We start from the raw sequence: 13,089 nt of genomic DNA on the forward strand, positions 1-13,089 counted from the left end.
ACAGCTAGGTGCCCCCTTGATTAGATTAGGAGAGGGCAGGAGAGGGGTGTGTTTATGATTTTTAGCCACACCAGTGGGTGGGCTCAGCCAGATCTCTCCTCCAAAAATCAGATTCATCCATTTTGGATTTTTAGAGACTGTTGCCTTCTGGGATGGATTTTTGCCACACTTCCCAGGAAGTGGTCATCACAGGGGGACGACCCTGTCCCTGATTGGAGAACCAGGGCCCCCCTGCTTTTCACCCAGGAGCAAGGATAAAACTGGCAGACCTGCACCCACGCCTCAGATCCCCTCCAGAATTCAACAAGAAAGGAACTAAGGAAGAAGAAGGACTGCCCTGCTGGACCCCTGGCCTGCACCTGGACCCTGCACTCAGAAGGACTGCACCAGCTGCACACTTGGGCTTCACCACAAGAAGGACTTTGCCTGGCTTCAACTGGTTCAAGGAGGGACTCCCTGTTTGCTACAGGTGAAAAATTGCTAACCAGAGTCCCCTGCACCAACTCCTGAAAGAAGCGACCAGCTGACCACTGCCCAGTGGCCAAAAAGGAGTTTGCGCCAGGTGCATTCTGGGAGTTGAAGTCCGCACCCCCAAGGACCATCACAGAACTTCTGGACCCTTGGGGTGAGCTGTGGACCCCAAAAGAACCTTGAAAGAACATCTGGGTGAAGCCCCAGAAGTTTGGAAAAGATTGGAGAATTTTTGAAAAAAAGCTACATAAAGTGACCGACCCGACGCGGAAATTCTAGCCAGCTTGCCTCAACCGTGACCCGGCCTGACTTCGTGGTTCGTCCCGGTAAAGAAAAACATCCAAAAAAGAGACTAAGTCCGAACGTAAAAAGTTGACCGGGACCTTCCAGCCATCGTATCCGAGAAGGGCTCCACGGACGTCGGATCAAGATCCAGGTTTACCCCGGTCGAAGGATTTTCATCTTGAAAAAACGACTAAGTCCGAAGGTAAAAATCACCACCGAGGAAACCGACTTCGCGTATCCGGACAAGGGCTCCAGGAGGTCGGATCCAACTGGCAGGTTCGTCCCGGGGAAGAAAAACATCAAAAAAGAGACTAAGTCAGAAGGTAACTTTTTAACCGAGGCCTCCTGCGACTTGTAGCCGAGCAGGGCTCCATCGCGGTCGGCCTGAAAGTTTGACTTTGCCCCGGTCCTGGTGCAACCAGATGACCCGATTGGCGCTTTTTGTTTCTAAGCGCTAGAAAATAATAATACTTTAAAAATTCATATCTCCGGTTCCCCTGAACCGATTTTAATCGTTTTTGTGTCATTTTAAAGATAAAAATATAAGCTATTTTTATAAATTGGTTTTGGATTTTTAAACTGTTTCCTGTGTTTTATTTAATTACTGTTTTGTGATATTTGAATGCTTTACACTTTGTCTCCTAAGTTAAGCCTTGACGCTCGATGCCAAGCTACCAAGGGTAGAGCTGGGATTAATTTACTGAGACCTAACTGTACTTATGTGGAGGTTTGTGGCTTGTTGCTAGGTGTAGGTACCTACCTGCCCTACCAATAACCCATTTTCCAACATCGTGCCATTACATGGCTTAGTTTAGGATTGGCGTGCTCTCGAAGAAGAGTTCTAAAACGTTTGCCAGAAATTGAATGTCTTTCTAAGTTTGCGCCAGAGAACAAAATAATTGTGAAAACTAACATGTTAGACACTTACTACCCTAACAGAAGTCCTTAGTTAATTGGAACATTTATCACTGTATGAAGTTGCTCAGTGTAATACTTACAAAAGTAATGTAGTTGAGGATGTTAATATTGGAAAATTCCATGTTGCTGGAACAGATCACTGCTTAATACGTCATTACAAACCTACACTTATTAATCACTGGAAGCTCACATATGACAACAGTGCTAACAAAGAATTCTATTTCTTAACACTTCTCCAGCTTCTTAAGCCATGGTGAAAAGAAGAAGAATTATCTGTATCATGGGCATCCTATAAAGACACTTTTTATGCATATAAAGAACAGATTCAATGTCAGAGATCTAGAATTATCTAGAAATGTTGGACCTAGAAATTTCTAAGGAGAAATGCAATCTGAAATATTATGCAGTACTGCAACTACCAATAACCCTCCCAATACTACACCAGCAGACCCGCTTGAAGAACTAAACATTGGTAATGAAGCTATTATCGCTATGGGTGAGGTAGAAATTGCTATGAATGAAATTCGAACACATGGTAAAAACTTGGATTACCTGATGTTGAAATTAAATACTGAACAACTTGAAATATACAAACACTTTCAGAAAAGTGTAGAGCATGGCCTTCAACATCAACATGGTTTATGTATATGTTTAACTTTTCAGCCTGTATTACAAAACATATCAGGTTATTCTGGTACAGGCAAAAGTTTTGTTGTAAAAGTTATAACTGCTTACCTTCAGAAGCTAACAAATTCTAACCTATTATATGCTGCTCATGCTCCAAATGAATCAGCAGTACATTATTAAAGGAGTTACCTTTCAATGAAAACTAATACTGCCACCAGTGGAATACGACCAAAAATTAGAATACTTAAAATTGAATTGTGATACCTCTCAGGAACTCTATTGAGTTCTTCAAAAATTACACATTTTGAATATAGACAAGGTTAGTATGTTCATACCTTAATGATGCCTTTTATTCACTTACACAGGACTTAAATATTAAAAACATCTTTGGAAAATCTGTTTGGAGGTAAAGACATTAACATGTTATTTATTTTGGCGGTGTGCTTCAACTTTCTCCTGTAAAAAGTGAGTCAATTTTAAAACTGTTTAACAAAAAGAAGTTTGCAACTCCTTGAGAATTATAGATAAAGTTAATGTTTGGTTACATTTCTTAGATAGTGAGCTCACACAAAATATGAGACTAGCCAATCATGAGAAAAATGGCAAAATATTAAAATATATCAGGCTAGGAAATATAACTGAACAGGCAAAGACTATGCTTCAAAGACAAACTATATCTTCTTTATTTCCACATATAAAAAGTGAGGCAAAAATTATGCATTATTTTGTTTTGCAGACACTACCTGGTCTTTGTTTATTGCCAACCATAAAATAATGCTCTGATTTAAATATGGAACAGCTACCTCTGGAAAATGTAAAAAAATATGCATCTAGTTTGTAAAGATACATTTAAATCTCACGGAGTAAACTATCCTATAACTAAATTGTTAAACATGGAAAAATATGTGTCAGGCACTATGGGATTAGTAAAAAACCTATTTCTTTGTAAAAAAACGTTTTTGATTTTATGTAGAAATTTGGATGTGGAATATGGACTTGTGAATTCAGTAACGGGACATATAGTACATTTTATAACTTGAATGATGACATTGAATTTCTTAGTGTTAAATTTGACAATATGAAGAAACCAAACAAATTTCCTGAGCAACAGTAAGAATTTTACAGATAAAAGACATTTATTTGGCGAGAACAATTTCCTCTGTATTTAGCTTATGTGGCAACAATATAGTAATATCAAAAGCTAAGTTTGTATTACCCCTTAATTAACATTGGCCCTATTGTTTTCAAAGAGAGTATGGCATACGTTTCTTTATCTTGTATCAAAACATTAACAGGACTATATATATCATAGACCTTGATAACACGAACATTAATGTTGTTGCTTCCTGTGTATGCAAATACAATTGTTGGTGAAAAATATATACTCTTTTTGGAGAATATCCAGTTGTTTTGAAACCTAATATATATATGAAAAGGAAAGAAATGTTCAGACATAAAGAGCCGTAGGATAATGAACAACCCTGTAAGAAAACGAAAAAAAAAAAAAAACACCTTAAAATTATATGCTTTCAGCACAGTAATGCAAATGGCATTAACTGCTAAAGTAATGTGATTGTTGATCTAATTCTGTACTTACCTTTAGTGAACAATTTAGTCATACAAAACACTCATAACCCTTTCTGTAAGACTGCAACTAATCTGTATTCTCTACTTCAGTCTGAAAAACAACTCTGTCAGTCTACAATTTCTAAGTTTGATATTATTGATGTTCATACAGAAACAGTTCACTTATATAATAAATCAACATCAAGATGCAGAAGAATTCTGAATGGATATGCTTGGAATTATAGCTCACAAGACTTTGCCACATACAGATCTTAATGGTGTAAACTACTATTGGAAACATGAATGTTTCCATTGCTTTAACGCTTTTTCAACAGTCATGGAATTTGAAAGATTTGTTTACATTCCTATTCCTGATTGCAAATCCATATCGTTTAAAAATGTACTATATCAAGCTGTGTACTCAAATGTATGTTCAAACTGCACATTGAGGTTTGTGTCAACACTTTGCTTAGCTGTAGGAAATAAGTATTTAGTTATGATGATACAAAGAAGAGCTCCAGATAATATTACAATTAGTACACTTAATTTCTGATTTCACTGACAGACAGATTTCCATTTCTGGATGCATTTTCAGTTGTACTGACATTATTTTCCATTATGGATAAATAATTCTTTAAGGACACTATCCATTATATTTGAGGAACAATACAGGATTGACAGAATATGATGAAACTAAGTTAAACTTTAGATACAGATTGCCTAAAAAAATGTTAACATCTTACCAGATCATTCTAACTCCAAAATGTTAATTTAAGGTACAAACTTGTGATAAATGTGGATCATGGACTAGACATGGTACACAATAGCAATCATTGGATATGTCATTATATGGCTTGGCATGGTTGATGACTTTAGAAGAAATCTAATGGCTTAGGTAAGACATTTGGTTAATTCTGATTACTTTGTTTTCTAATGTTACTAAAAGTAACAGATGAACAAGCACAGCATTTATAGTGTTTTTTTCACAATCCGTTTGATTTGTTTTTTCACCCAGTGTTTAATGATGACCACAAGAAAATGCTTATCAGCACCTCACTAGGTGCTAAGTGATTGTATATGGTTGTAACTTTATTGTTACTGCTGTCTGAAAAACAATAAATAAAATGACTACAATTCATAAATAATGTAACAAATAAATGGGAAAATTACATTTTACTAATTTGTTTTCTTAGTTTAACAAATATATATATATTACTTACAAAAACAATTATAACCTATATTATGCTCCCTAATACCTACGAATATAATATAACTCATGGTTCACTTAACTTCTCCTTTACTGTTTTCTCCAATTTAGTATTTACTGCACTCGAGAAAATGGTACAATACTAATCAGCCCTTTATCTTAATGCAAATGAAAATAGTTCTGACCAGAACCTTTTTTTGTTTGCTTTCAATTAGAGGCCAACAAGACCAACAATAAAAAACAAAACTACACCGAACATAAAAGTGCAAAACGTTGGGTAAAACGTTGGGCATATTAAAGATGCATACTAAAGATACCACTTGTGCAAAATTTACATTAAATTTGACTTGACCATCAATTCTTTTGATACATTGCAGTATCAGATTTAGTTGTTCCTTTCAGAAGCTAGTGCCACCGGGTTGCAAGCGTGTAACCCTGTACTTGCCAATGGGACTACCAGCATTTCAACAGAAAAAAAGAGCAGTAAGGGGTTTTTACTTTCAGGACATGTGAAGTCAAGAGCCATATGTTCAACTTTTTAATATAAATCACCTGGCTTTTGAGTTCTATAGGCCTGCCTTCGGGATGATTTATACTTATTAAAAAGGAAGGAATGGGCTTTGCCATAACTAGGAATCGCAAAGTCGAGTAAGCAGTTGAAAAGTGCCCTGCCCGCCAGCAATGGCGGGCAAATAGTCATATTTTGCTTTGTCTCTCTTGTGGTGGTACAATAAGTGCTGTAGTCCACAACAGGCATTTCAACTTAAAGGCCCTGGGTACATAGACTAGGGACTTATAAATAAGTTAGCATATGCCAAATGGAGGTTAACCAATCAGACATATAATGTTTAAGGGTCAGACCACTGTCACTGAGGTTTGATTAGCATTGCCTCAGTGATTACTTAGGGGTGACCATGCAAAAAGAGGCATTTCCTTTCACTTATGATAGACATGAACTTGGGTTTGCATCCTTGCTTAGTTCTAGCCTTTCATATCCTTGTTACAGTCACAACCTATCAATTTTTTTCATGATGCCTAGTGGCTGTGTTGACATCTAATTTTATTACTAGCTCTGGGTACGATTGTACCACCCTACTGTGTCTGACATCATGCCCCAATGATGAGGTAACCTATGTGTTTTTTATGTTGATATGTCCAATACCAGACATTTTACTTACCCTCCCCCCTGTGAGACTCAAGTGAGTAAGCCATAATATGATTACACCTGTTTAAGATTGAAAACTATGGTGCAGATTACAAGCCCCTAGAGCCTCTTAGTGCTGCTTTAGCATCATTGTTTTTACACTAAGGTGTCCCTAAGTAGGCCATTCCCCTTCTCCAAATTTAGAAAATGGCATAACCCATGCATTGCGCCACTTTGTAACCCCTTGTGCCACATTATGCGCAGGAATCAAATCAAATCATTAACATATATAAAGCGCGCTACTCACCCGTGCGGGTCTCAAGGCGCTAGGGGAAAGGGGTTACTGCTGCTCGAAGAGCCAGGTCTTGAGGAGTCTTCGGAATACGGAGTGGTCCTGGGTGGTCCTGAGGGTGGTGGGGAGGGTGTTCCAAGTCTTGGCCGCCAGGTAGGAGAAGGACCTCCCACCCGCTGTGGAGCGGCGCATGCGAGGGACGGCGGTGAGAGCGAGCCTGGTGGAGCGGAGAAGACGGGTGGGGGCGTAGAATCTGAGGCGTCGGTTGAGGTATTCTGGTCCCTTGTTGTGGAGGGCTTTGTGTGCGTGGGTGAGAAGTCGGAAGGTGATCCTTTTGCTGACGGGGAGCCAATGCAGGTGTCTCAGGTGGGCGGAGATGTGGCTGTTGCGGGATATGTCGAGGATGAGGCGGGCGGAGGCGTTTTGAATACATTGCAGACGTTTCTGGAGTTTTGCGGTGGTCCCAGCATAAAGGGTGTTGCCGTAGTCCAGGCGGCTAGTGACGAGGGCGTGGGTCACGGTCTTTCTGGTGTCGGCGGGGATCCAGCGGAAGATCTTACGGAGCATGCGGAGGGTGAGGAAGCAGGAGGAGGACACGGCGTTGACTTGTTTGGTCATGGTGAGAAGAGGGTCCAAGATGAAGCCGAGGTTGCGAGCGTGGTCTGAGGGGGTCGGTGCGGTGCCAAGGGCCGTGGGCCACCAGGAGTCGGCCCATGCGGTCGGGGTGTTGCCGAGGATGAGGACTTCCGTTTTGTCTGAGTTCAGTTTCAGACGGCTGAGCCTCATCCAATCTGCGACGTCCTTCATACCATCTTGCAGGTTGGTCTTTGCGTTGGCGGGGTCCTTGGTGAGGGAGAGTATAAGTTGAGTGTCGTCGGTGTAGGAGGTGATGATGATGCTGTGCTTGTGTACGATGTCGGCGAGGGGGCTCATGTAGAAATTGAAGAGTGACGGGCTGAGCGAGGAGCCTTGAGGGACGCCGCAGATGATCTCGGTGGGGTCTGAGCGAAAAGGTGGGAGGTTGACTCTTTGAGAGCGGTTGGAGAGGAAGGAGGCGATCCAGTCCAGGGCCTGGCCTTGGATCCCGGTGGAGCGGAGGCGGGTTATTAGGGTGCGGTGACAGACGGTATTGAAGGCAGCTGAGAGGTCGAGGAGCATGAGGGCGACTGTTTCACTGTTGTCCATCAGGGTTCTGATGTCGTCTGTGACTGCGATGAGGGTGGTTTCAGTGCTGTGGTTGGCCCGGAATCCGGATTGTGAGGGGTCGAGAAGGTTGTTGTCTTCAAGGAAGTTGGTAAGCTGCTTGTTGACGGTCTTCTCTATGTCTTTGGCAGGGAAGGGGAGGAACGAGATGGGGCGGAAGTTCTTCAGGTCGCTTGGGTCAGCCGTAGGTTTCTTTAGTAGGACGTTGACTTCGGCGTGTTTCCAGCTTTCTGGGAAAGTAGCAGATGAAAAAGAGGAGTTGATGATGGTCTGGAGGTGCGGGGCGATGATGTCGTCGGCTTTATTGAAGATGAAGTGTGGGCAGGGGTCCGAGGGGGCGCTGGAGTGGATTGAGTTCATGGTGGTTTTGGTTTCTTCTGTGTTGATGTGGGTCCAGGCGTTGAGGGTGATGGCTGGGGGTGTGGGTTCAGTGTTGGTCGGCTGGGTCTGGTGTCCGAAGCTGTCATGAAGGTCGGTAATCTTACGATGGAAGAAGGTGGCGAGGGCGTTGCACAGGTCTTGTGAGGGGGTGATGGCGTTGGCGTTGGGGTTGGAGAACTCTTTTACGATGCTGAAGAGTTCTCTGCTGTTGTGGCTGTTTTTGTCCAGTCTACCAGTGAAGAAATTCCTTTTGGCTGCGCGGATCAGGTGGTGGTGTTCGCGGGTAGCGTTCTTGAGGGCGGTCATGTTGTCAGCGGTGTGGTCCTTACGTCAGACTTTCTCGAGGGCGCGACAGGTTTTCTTTGATTCCTTAAGGGTGTCAGAGAACCAGAGAGGTTTTTTGGTGTTGGCCTGTCTTGGCAGGCGTCTGAGGGGAGCAAGGTTGTCTGCGCAGTTGGTGATCCAGTTCGTGAGGATGAGGGCTGCGTCGTTAGGGTCGGCGGTGAAGGTAGGTTGGTTGTCGATGAGCGTGGAGAAAAGCTGTTCTTCGGGGATTTTGTTCCACTGTCGACGAGGGATGGGTTGAGTGCGGAGGTGGCGGGTCTCGCGTCGGAAGGTGAAGTGGACACAGCTGTGGTCGGTCCAGTGTAGAGCGGAGGCGCGGCTGAAGGAAACGTGTTTGCTGGCGGAGAAGATGGGGTCAAGCGTGTGTCCGGCGATGTGGGTGGGGGTGTTCACCAGTTGCTTGAGGCCGAGGTTGGCGAGGTTGTCGAGCAGGGCGGTGGTGTTGGGGTCGTTGTTCTGTTCTAGATGGAAGTTGAGGTCGCCGAGGAGGATGTAGTCTGGCGAGGCGAGGGCGTGCGGGGAGATGAAGTCGGTGATGGAGTCGCTGAAGAGGGCGTGCGGTCCGGGGGGGGCGGTAGATGAGTGATCCTCTGAGGGTGGTCCTGGGGTCAGTGCGGATCTGGAAGTGCAGGTGCTCGGCGGCGAGGGGGGTGTCTTCGGTGGAGGTGGTGACGCTGATGGAGTCTTTGAAGACAATGGCGATTCCTTCTCCTACTTGGTTGGTGCGGTCTTTCCTGGAAATCTTGTAGCCTTCGGGGATGGCTATGGCGATGTCGGGGGCTGAAGAGGCGTTCATCCAGGTCTCCGTGATGAAGGCAACGTCTGGTGCTGTGGAGTCCAGGAGGTCCCAGAGTTCAACGGCGTGCTTGTGGACGGATCGAGCGTTGACCAGGATGCATTTGAGGTGGTTGATGGCGCGTGGGCTGGTGGTCGTGGTAGTTTCGTGGTGGAAGATACGTTTGCAGGTGTGACATGCGAAAGGTCCATGGGTACGTTTCGGGTTAGCTTGGAAGCAGGTGCTGGAGTGCCCTGGGTTGAGGGCGTGGAGGGTGGTGGAGTCGTAGCGGTGCAGCGGGGTTTGGGAGTGCTGAGGACCAGGGGTCGTGGCGCTGGGCACGGGCCAGGCGCGGATGGGCGCAGACGGGCTTGCCTTTGGCGCGCCTTCGGCACTCCAGCGGCGTGCCCGCTGTGCAGTTGTGCAGCGGCCGCCATAAGAGGGAGGAGGGGTCAGCTGGGGGCGGGGGACGGGATTGGGGCGACGAATGGGAGCTGGGGGGGCGGGGGCGTGCAGGAGGTGGCCGCGGGAAAGCGGAGGGAGGGGGGACAGGTAGAGGGGAGAAGAGATGGGGGAGGGGGGGTTAGGGGTGGTGGGGGGTGAGTTTAGGAAGAGTTTAGGGAGAGAGTTAGGAGGAAGGTCGGGAAGATAGGGGAGGGGGGGTTGTAGAGGTGGAGGTGGGTGAGGGTGAGAGGTAGAGTGAAAGGATAGGAAGATAGGGGTGGTTACCGTTCTGTTCGAAGGGGGACCTACAGAAAAGATAGTTTATGTAAAGTTAGGCGACAGATAAAATAAAGTCTGATAACTGATAAAGTATCACTGCAATACATTCCATATGTAGGCCTGAAAAAATGGCTCAACGAAATGTACAAGATTTCACTACACCATTTTTTCTGTCATTTTTAACACCTGAAGGCAGGTGTTAAAGTGATGCTCCTGTATTGGCCTATGTGCCTCCCTGTGATTTGATGCACTAGCTTCAAAGTTTTTGGCATTAATGCAGCAAAGCGCCACAACAGCGCTACAACAGCGCCAAAATGTTTGATGCTGTTGTGGTAACAACCGCCATGGTGCGCCGTATTATAAATATGGTGCAACCATGGTGATATAAGGTGGCGCAGGGGGACGCAAGAAGATTGTCACATCAGGAAGGATGCACCACTTTCTTGTAAATATTCCCTTATGTATTTTGTGGTTAGCTTTATTGTGGACAGCCTCTTGTTCATTACGTTTTCTGTGCTCACTTTCACTTCCACATATGGAATGTATTGCAGTGATACTTTATCAGTTATCAGACTTTATTTTATCTGTCGCCTAACTTTGCATAAACTATCTTTTCTGTAGGTCCCCCTTCGAACAGAATGGTGCTCCTCTGGTGGAGTCACAGGCTCAGTATTGACACTAATCTATTTTTTGAATCACATCATTATTATAATCAGAGAGGACTGGTCGTGAAGAAAGTCTATGACACCTGGAAAGGGCATGTTGTATGATTGAAATAGGTCAACCTAAAGCAGAGGATAGAATCAGACACCTTCTTATCTTTTGGAGTCACAGGCTCAGCATTGACACTAATCTATTTTTTAAATCACATCAACGGAGAGGTCCTGTCCGGCATGTTGTATGTCGACCTAAAGAAAAGGGTAGAATAAGACCCCTTCTTATTTGGTGGAGTCACAGGCTCAGTATTGACACTCTAATCTATGGAAAGGACATGTGGTATAGTTAAAAATATATCGACTTAGAGCCAAAGATAGAAGCAGACCCTTCCTTATCTGTTTTTAGTTCTATACACAGGAGGCACAAATAAAAGTTGTTAGTGCACTGGAAGATAGCTTTATGTCACTCCTTCCCTCTCTGAGGCCAGTCTGAACCATCTAAAATTCAGCGCCTGATTTAAATCTGGGTTGAGGGAATACTTTGTTGCAAATGTGAAAGAAATCCCATCTGTCATATTGCGATCACCATGGGATACACTGACATCGTAATACGGGGGACGGGATATCCATCACGTCTGTGATGGAGTATTCTCCTCTGCCCAGATCTAAATCAGGCCCTCAGTTTTTTAAGTAATGGGATGAGATACTGCTTGTGGAGCTATTTGTAAAAACTAAAAAGCATAATAAAGTTTAAAGTGTCTTATGGAGAAGTGAGATCACAACAACAGGGGCTACAAGAAGAAAGGTTGACCAACCCTTGGCAGCACACAGAAGGCAGTGCAGCTGGTTCATTCTAATATGAATCAATAAGAAACATTGTCTGCTGTTTGTCACAAAAGTTAGGTAAGGTTCAAACAAGAGTACGGTTTTTAGAACAATGAATGATCTAACTGATTAATTATTTAATTCTGTGTCTTTTCAAAGAACAGATGAGTACAATACAAAGTTTGTTTCAGTCCAATACACACACGCTTAAACAATTGAATCCGGCTTGAAAAACAATTCCACACAATAAAGTAGGAAAAAGTGGATTTGATATATATGAGCAAGGGAAGGTTTGATACAAAATACAACCTGAGACAGTCCTCAAGCTGTCTGAGTTAGTCTCCAGGTTAAGCCAGATAAAATGTCAAAGTTAAAAAGGGTGTAATTTGACAAGATTAACAATATATCCTGGGCTCAGCTCTGTTTTTAAAATATATGAAGAGCAACCATGACGTAGAGACAGAAGACACCTAAAGAACTAGTTTTCTTCAATTTTCTTTTTTTTTACGCAATTCCGACGCAAAACTAACTCCATATTTATACTTTGGCGTTAGACGCGTCTAGCGCCAAAGTCCATGGGGTTTGCGTCATTTTTTAGCGTGGACACCTACTTTGCGTTAATGATATGCAAGGTAGGCGTTCCCGTCTAAAAAAGTGACTCCGAGGCATGTGCGCCGTATTTACACTCCCGGGCAAAAATGTCGCCCGGGAGTGGGCGGGTCAAAAAAAATGACGTTGCGTTGGCGCAGTTGTGCGTCAAAAAGTATAAATATGGCCCTAAGTGTCTACATCCCCAACTAATATATCCATATGGTGCCCTGGCAGCACATTTAGCTTGACAGATTTTAATCACTGCTTTGATTAGCTTTTTGTCCATCCTTGAAACAAAATCAAAGACATCTGAAATAGATCTTTAAATCATTTACTTTTACTAAAATGTAAACAGGTCCAGTGTTACAAGAACCAAAAAGCGTCCCAAATTAAAAACAAATATTGATACTTAGTGGTGACACTGTTTAATTAAAAAAAAAAAACTCTGGATTAAGTGGATTTGGGGCCCACTATCATAATGTGTGATTTAGTGAAATTGAGATTTAGCTCCAAATGATCCATAATTGTGATAAATGAATCTAACATTTGTTGAGACCATTTACTATCCTAGAAAGTAGAACTGCATAATTAGCACAAAATAGTGCTAGGACCATGGCCTACTACTGGCATGGTGTGCCTATCTAAACTCAATGCATTTTGCAGTTGAATAATAGGGTAAAAAGAAGCTAGTATACATCCTTAATGTCCCCCCCCCCTTTGTAAGTTAAAGATTAACCAGTATGGGTCTCTAGCTGAAAGGTTCTTCTGAAGGCTGTGCAAGAAATTACAAATATTAAGGGCTACCCTAGGGAAGTTATATGGACCAAAGTTTGCAGAAATTCTCACGATCAAAAGTCAAACAAAGGTCAATAAAGGCCAAATATGCAGAACCCGGTTTGTCTAAGTTATATTTATAAATGTTACGGTACATGTACAAACTCTGGTCAATTGTGCCCCACACTGCTCTAAGACCATACTGAAGATCAAAAATAATGCGTTCTAATAAGCCTGTCCAGGAGGATATGGTCCGCTATCATATGTTCAAATAGATTTAGGAGATAGGCCTATAACAGAAGGGGA

At 43.3% G+C, this 13,089-nt stretch overlaps 1 protein-coding gene across 1 annotated transcript in view; it reads left to right on the top strand.

Annotated features, from left to right (window-relative positions):
• The window catches only part of LOC138300730 (uncharacterized), a 1,597,374-nt gene that overhangs the window by 1,431,247 nt on the left and 153,038 nt on the right, over positions 1-13,089 (top strand). The gene's annotated exons all lie outside the window — the stretch shown is intronic.

The sequence above is a fragment of the Pleurodeles waltl genome, chromosome 6 (assembly GCF_031143425.1).
Source record: "Pleurodeles waltl isolate 20211129_DDA chromosome 6, aPleWal1.hap1.20221129, whole genome shotgun sequence".
In the NCBI taxonomy this organism is placed as follows: Eukaryota; Metazoa; Chordata; class Amphibia; order Caudata; family Salamandridae; genus Pleurodeles; species Pleurodeles waltl.